A 7,432-nucleotide genomic window follows, 5' to 3' on the forward strand; every position below is an offset into this window, starting at 1 on the left:
AGCATCTTCTGCTATTGGTCCTCTGTGGTCTTCTATGACAGATCATCTTCTGTCAACCCTTGCAGTATTACTTTTTCCATACTTTTACATTTAAAGAAATGAGAGCTAACATTTTTCCTCTTCTCAATAACATCAATGTTATTATTTCAATAAGAACAATACCTCTAAATCATCAAGACACAAAGAAGTGTTGATTTAAAATTATTGCATCTTATGGTGATAATAATAAGACTTATAGTATTAATCACACCCACAAATGCCACCCTTATATCCATATGTACATCTTTCCTTTATATGCCACCGTTATTCCCTCTTTAACACAGGGTTTCTTACAATAACATAATTACGTCACCACGTCTGGAAGTACTCGATTCCACACTAGAACAGACTTATGTCACTATGTCTGGGGTAACTATTTCTCAATGCAGAGTTTCACACTAGGATAGACTTATGTCACCACGTCTGGAAGAAAAATTTCTCAAAACAGAGTTTCATACTAGAACAGACTTATGTCACCACGTCTGAAAGAAACATTTCCCAAAACAAAGTTTCATACCAGAACAGACTTATGTCACCACGTCTGGAAGAAACATTTCTCAAAATATAGTTTCATACCAGAACAGACTTATGTCACAATGTCTGGAATAAACATCAATATCTTTTCCCAGTTCTCAAAAAGATATAAAATACTCTTTTCACAATATAAAAATAGTTTAAAACTAATTAAACGTTAATTGTGAAATCTCATCATTAAATAACTCAAAGTGTTGGGTTAATTCACTTTCATCGATCAATTTTATCCGGACAATATTGTCTGGACAAGCTTATCCGGACAACACATATCCGTACAACACTAGCCGGAAATTCCTATCCTGACAATACTTAAAAAGATCAAGCATAATCATCGGTCACACCTTCTTCGGATTGAAACAATTCAACAAAACATGGGTGATAAAAGTAAAACCGGGTTCCCTTGTCCAATAAGAATCCTCACCGGGCAAAGCTTCACCCGGTGAAGACCTTATCGGTCATTACATAAAACCACACATCCCTCACCTTTGACACCCCATACTCCTCACTTGCATATAACTTACATATTTCGTATAAAGGAAATACATATTACACCACATTGGTCCCACTAGTACAAGGTTTCTATATTTACATAATCTACAACTAAAAAATTCCAAAAGAATAACCTTGTACTATCACATGTATGTCTACATGTATCTTCAAAATAAACAAATTGATCTTCAAAATAGAACAGATAAGCATATAAGAAAAATAATCATATTTTCCCCTTCCCCTTAACATCCTAAGACCCTGCAGGTCCTGTAATGCATATTTAAAACACAAAATGAGGGTTAGATCACCAAAATGTGTTAAAAATATATTTTTTTTCATTGATACAAATATATACTCCTAGGAATCTACACTAATTATAAAATACAGATATGCAAAATTTCTCTAGCTCAGCTGGTCAGAGCTCGCTGGGTTCTTAAAGACCAGTACCCCTCTTGTTACTAAAGACCAGAGCTCCTCTGTCTCTAAGAGATAGAGTACTATTATTAAACCAACTCCACAAATTAGCCATAGCCTTTGGTCCTACCAACTAGAGCTTCTGGACTCATATTTCAAAATAACTAAGGTTTTCATTTAACCAGAGACTCTCTAGATGTTCAGAGTCTCTGGTCCAAATAGACCAGAATAGAAGTTTAAGAAAATGAAATACTAAAATATAACTTGAGCTCCTCTAGTTCCTTGTTTTAGTTGTAAAGAGATGTTTAAAAAAAATTAGACTTTGAATATATTATAATAAGTTAAATTTCAAAAGACATAGCTCAGACACATAGCTCGGATACCATACTTAGATACAGAACTTAGACTCCACTTTAGGACACAGAGTTCGGACATAAAGCTTAATACAATTTTCATGATACAGAGCCTCTATACAGTACATACAGAGCCTTTGGGTCATGTAAATCTTGAAAACACTTGAAAGACAAAAGACATGACCAGCTTTACGAAACAAAGCCTCTGTATAGCACAAACACAGCCTATAGACCACAACATTCCCGAAAACACTTAAAAGGTTTCCCGCATAATCAAAGGCCCTCTGGTCTGTTCTAAAGACCTACTACAGTCCTCTGGTTCCGAGCACATACTTGAAAAGATTTTCCATACAACCAGAAGCCCTCTAGTATGTCTTACAGACCAACCAAAGCTCCTCTGGTTCTGATCAAATACTTGTTTCTCCCAGTCAATTATAAAACCGAATACATTGATTTCATTAAAAATCATTTGAAATCATAGGCAAATAATGCCTCTTGCTGTAAGCCATTTTCCCCTTCTCAATAGGATCAGTGTTATTATTTTAATAAGAGCAATATCTCTAAGTTCCCAAGTCACAAAGAAATGTTAACCCAGAGTTATTATTTGTTGTTGATATAATAACAAAAGTTATCCAAATGCCAGCCTTATCCATATGTACACATCTCATTGATATGCCACCCTTATCCCATGGTACACCTCTCCTTGATATGCCACCTTTATTTATTCCTCAAATCTACAGATGAATCTGTAGTTTTAACCAATAATAGCCTCAAAATGGTTTCATACCAAAACAGACTGAAGTCACAACTATCCTGTAGAAACATTTAAAACTCATTTAGATTCAAATCAGAATAGATTGAACTCACATTCGTCCCATAGAAACATTAAAAACTCATTTAGTTTCATACCTAAATAGACTGAAGTCACAACCGTCCCGTAGAACATTGTTTCAAATCATAACAGATCGAAGTCACAACCGTCCCGAAGAAACATTGAAAACTCATTTCTTTCAAAACAAACCTCATATCATAACCGTCTTGAAAGAAAATCCAAATAGTATCTTTTCCAGATTTTTAACCTCGTTTGAAAGATACAAAAATACTCTTTTTATTTACAAATGGTTTGAACATACTTTCATCGGACAATGAGGTTTGTTCCGAAAACCATTTTTTACCAGATAAAACTTTGATCAATAATAAATCCTCATCAAAAGACACTGTCCGATTACAGGTTCTCTTCAACCTTTAAATTTCCTGAAACTAAACACATATTGACTGCACATTTATACTAGTAGTTTCAGACAAAACCAAAAATCTCAAGAAGTTCAAAGGCTGGTTAATATAAGCAAGACCTCACTTTGAAGGCTATAAAACAGAAGCAGAAAATACTTTAATCTTTAAATCCAAACTTCGAGCTTCTGAATTTCTATAAGACAAACACACACTTTCTCTCACTGTTTTCTTTCCCAAAGTTGAAGATAACTCTCTTCAAAAGGCATCCCCCTTTGTCTATTGCCAAAAGAGGCGGTTTGGAAAAAGAAATATATATAAAAATGGCTTCTTCTTATCCCTTCTAATAGAGGCGGTGTGTTAAAGAATATTATAAAAATACTTTTCCTCTCACCTATGCATATGCATCCATGCATAATAACCATACATCCATATACTTTGATGCATATAAACAGATGTATATATAATAGTTTAGGCACATCCCTTGTGCATTCATGCATATACTTAATATCAACACATATACATGTTTTCCATATATGAAAATATACACACACTTATATAATAAACTCATGTAAACATGTATCCATATAATCAAATAATCACTTAGATTTTACCTCAAATGCATTATCAGAACCCGGTTATCACACACCCCTCAATAGAATTTTGTTCCGGAATTCTTTTAATTGAACAACCATGGATATTTTGTTCTCCATTTTGATTCTAATTCTCATTTTGTCGCTGAACCCTTATGATAGTGTCATTAAACTTTTACTAGATTGATTTCTTTGTTTCATAAAATTTTGGTTTTCTGATCAATGATGGCTTCTGGAGTGTCTATAAAATTCAGTTTACTATCTAATTTCACTTCTGGTAGTGGTATTGCCAAACTCGGCTAGGCTAAACACTTCGTAGAATGGACACATGGAAAGTGTTTTGGATTAAACTAAGCTCCTCTGGTAGTTCCAACTGATATGCAACTATTCCAAGTCATTTACAGAATCTGAATGGCCCAATATACCTTGGGCTAAGCTTATCTCTTTTACCAAATCTGATCACGTCTTTCCATAGGGAAACTTTTAACATCAAATAATCTCCTACAAGAAATTCAATCGGCTTTCGGCGTTTATTAGCATAACTTTTCTGACGATCCTGACTGTTTTAATTCTATCTAGAATCTATTCAATTTTCTCAGTAGTAACTTGAACAATTTCTGAATCAGTTAATTGCCTCTCACCCACCTCATTCCAATATAACGGTGTTCTGCATTTTCGGCCATACAATACTTCATACGGTGTCGCTTGGATGCTGGAGTGATAACTGTTGTTATAAGAAAATTCAATCAATGGCAGATGATCTTCCCACAATCCCCTAAAATCTATGATACAAGCTCTCAACATATCCTCCAGAGTTTGGATCGTTCTTTCACTCTGCCCGTCAGTCTGCGGATGATATGTTGTACTTCGAACTTGAGATCCCAAAGCTTTTTGAAAACTTTCTCAGAATTTAAATGTAAATCGACTATCACGATCTGAAATGATAGATACCGAAATCCCGTGCCTGGTTACAATCTCTTTGATAGAAATCTTTGCCAATCTTTCTAACAGATAATTTTCTCTTATTGGTAGAAAGTGCGCATATTTTGATAAACAGTCTACAATCACCCATATGTCATTATATCCTTTTGAAGTTCGAGGTAACTTCATGACAAAATCCATAGTGATATGATCCCATTTCCAAACTGGAATTTCTAAAGAATGCAGATTTACGTACGGTCTTTGATGCTTAATCTTCACTTGTAGACACGTTAGACATCATTCCACATATTTTGCTAGGTATTTCTTCAATCCAGGCCACCAATAAAATAGTTTGAAATCTTTATACATTTTATTGGTACCGGGATGAATAGAATATCGGAACTTGTGGCTTTCATCCAAAATAATTTCCCGGATATTCCCATAGCGTGTTATCCAAATCCGTCCTTGAAAACACATAATTCCCTTGTCATCTTTTCTAGGGTGGAAATCAATTGCCCATTCGTTCAAATTTAAAATTATTCTCTTTGGCAACTTCTTCTTAACACTTTATAATTTCACTGTGGAGATTTGGCAATAGGTTCATCCTCATTGCTACGGCCTTGATCGTACCACTTTTCTCTTTTCTGCTCAAAGCATCGGCTACCACATTCGCTTTCCCTGGATGGTAAAGAATCTCGCAGTCATAATCGTTAACTAGTTCAATCCATAAACGTTGTCACATGTTTACTTCTTTTTGATTAAATAGATGTTGGAGACTCTTGTGATCTGTAAAGATCTGACATTTGGTTCTTAGTAGATAATGCCTCTAAATCTTTTAAACAAATACAACTGTTGCAAGTTCCATATCGTGTGTTGGGTACTGCTTTTCATGATCTTTCAACTGTCTGGATTAGTATGAAATCACTTTTCCCCTCTGCATTAAAACACATCCCAGACCCAACTTCAAAGCATCACTGTAATTCACAAAATCTTCAGATCCCTCTGGTAAAGACAACACTAGAGCATTGCAAAGACGATCCTTTAATAATTGGAAAGCTTGTTGTTGATCCTCTTCCCACTGAAACTAAATATTCTTTCGAGTCAACTTAGTCATGGTACAACGAATTTGGAGAAATCCCGAATAAACTTGTGATAGTAGCCTGCCAACCCAAAAAACTACGAACTTCAGAATAAGTTCTCGAAGCTTCCCATTTTTCAACTGCTTCAATCTTAGTCGGATCTACTTTTACCCCTGCCTTAGATATAACATGACCCAGAAATTGAACATCTTGTTAGCTCTCATTCCTTTAATGTAAAAGTATAGAAAATGTAAAACAACAAGTATTGACAGAAGTTGATCTGTTACAGAAGACCTCAGAGGACAATCATCAGAAGAAGCTCTCTTGTACAAGGTTAAAGTGATAGAACCTCTGTGTTCATCCACAGAGGTTCTAAAACTTGTCCTCTGTCGAGACAATGTTACAAGACAAAGACGACAGAACCTCTGTCGTGTCTCACAGAGGTTCTGAAAGATGTTCCTCTGCTACATACGCTTCAAGTCATATCCAACAGAGCCTATGTGATGTTTCACATAGGGTCTGCAGATAGTCTTCTGTGTAGATTATCTTTAGCTAGTTTTTCTTAGGTCTTTTAGCTACTCGTGTCTTCCACGTGATCCTGTCTGTAATCTGTTTTTAGATGAACGGCTTAGATTTAATTGCTTTAGGTCGTGTCAGGAAATGGTTACTTGCTTGTATAAATAGAAGTGTAGGCCTTTGTATTTTGTGTGCTTCCAGATTTGTAATCGTCAACATTTTCAATCAATTGAAAATCATTTGAAGCAATTCTCTTTGTGTTCATTACTTGTTCTTCATTGTGTTCTTACTGTTTCTACCTGTTTGATTGATATTGTTTCCGCTGCTTTACTACTGTCAAATCGATCATTCAAGTAAGTTTTTAGTACCAAGAATKGAGTTATTCGTTCCAACAATTGGTATCAGAGCAGGAATCAAATTTTAATTTGATTATTTCTGTTCTTGGTATTCATCCTTTATCGTCTCTAGAACACGTAATCTTCCTCTCCAAGTTTACTCTGTTTTTTCACTGCTTATCAATTTTCTCCTATTTTCTTTTGATTCTTCTTCAATCCATGGCGAATACGGCCAATGCTTCCTTCATGAGTACGGGTTCACAGTCCAAACCACCCACGCTCATTCGTGAGGAATTTCCTCAATGGAAAATCCGAATAGTGAGTTTTCTTGAGGGTATTCATCCTAGGATTTGCGAATTCCTATACAATACTCCTTATGTTCCAATGAACCTCATTCCAAGAGTTCCTGCAACTCAAACTACCCCAGAAATACTAAGCATTATGAGCCTCGACCCGAAGCAAACTGGAGTGATAAAGACAAGGTAATCGTCGAATTAGGRAACAAATGTAAACGGTTGTTAATCATGGCTATTCCTAACGACATCTTCAAATGCATCGATCACTGTCAACTATCCATGGACATATGGACAGTGTCACGGCCCGATTTTTTTTTTCCTTCCATTCGAGTGCCGTGACGTCATTCTTAATAACTTGTGTCATGAACAAAAATACGAACTTAAAATTCCAAACACGCATAATATGTTTAACATAATTCGTTACATAATTACGAAAGCGTAAAATACTTTAACATAATCAATGCTAATTAAAATATTTAATCAAGCATGATTCAAAACAAAGTCCCGTCTTTCTTCGTTCACTCGTCTACTAACAAATGACACCTGAGATATATACATGTATAGTATAAGCAAAAARCTTAGYRAATACAATATGGTTTCATGATCACATGCACACACAAAACAGTGTTTTAG

The sequence above is a fragment of the Cynara cardunculus genome, assembly GCF_001531365.2.
Source record: "Cynara cardunculus var. scolymus isolate 2C chromosome LG 13, CcrdV1, whole genome shotgun sequence".
In the NCBI taxonomy this organism is placed as follows: Eukaryota; Viridiplantae; Streptophyta; class Magnoliopsida; order Asterales; family Asteraceae; genus Cynara; species Cynara cardunculus.